This window comes from Poecilia latipinna, unplaced genomic scaffold, assembly GCF_001443285.1.
Source record: "Poecilia latipinna isolate Pla-1442-1.1 unplaced genomic scaffold, P_latipinna-1.0 Scaffold13357, whole genome shotgun sequence".
Taxonomy (NCBI): Eukaryota; Metazoa; Chordata; class Actinopteri; order Cyprinodontiformes; family Poeciliidae; genus Poecilia; species Poecilia latipinna.
This window is the reverse complement of record NW_015125973.1, coordinates 1-455: the sequence shown is the minus strand read 5'-3', so window position 1 is coordinate 455 and position 455 is coordinate 1. Positions and strand designations below refer to the sequence as shown.

The 455-nt window shown below is 47.9% G+C and overlaps 1 non-coding gene across 1 annotated transcript; it reads right to left on the bottom strand.

Moving 5' to 3' along the window:
- Positions 1 to 372: 372 nt before the first annotated feature.
- On the bottom strand, positions 373 to 455 carry trnal-cag (transfer RNA leucine (anticodon CAG)). The gene has a single exon. It is a non-coding gene; the product is annotated as a tRNA-Leu (tRNA).

The window sequence follows — 455 nt, the reverse complement described above, 5'->3', positions numbered from 1 at the left end:
CGATCTTCCGAACTTGGGATTCGAACCCACGCCTCCAGGAGAGACTGCGACCTGAACGCAGCGCCTTAGACCGCTCGGCCATCCTGACATCCATGAGCAGTGTGTGAGATGTCTTCGCAAACGGTATGCTCAAAGGGCGACTAACGCTTGATTGAAGGACGATGGACTATTTGAACATAGCAAAATCCTGCACTTTTTCTGCCAAATTATGGGTTTAGTTTAACATTATAATCTTTGAATGATTTTATTCTAGAGAACCACTCAACATGTCCCACAGATGTTGGCTAGTTGACCATAGACTCTCTTGTTCTGCCTCAAATGACACCTTTTCATGGCACGAACATGATGCACTTTCTTAAATGCAACGTAATCTGTCAGAAGTGGGATTCGAACCCACGCCTCCAGGAGAGACTGCGACCTGAACGCAGCGCCTTAGACCGCTCGGCCATCCTGAC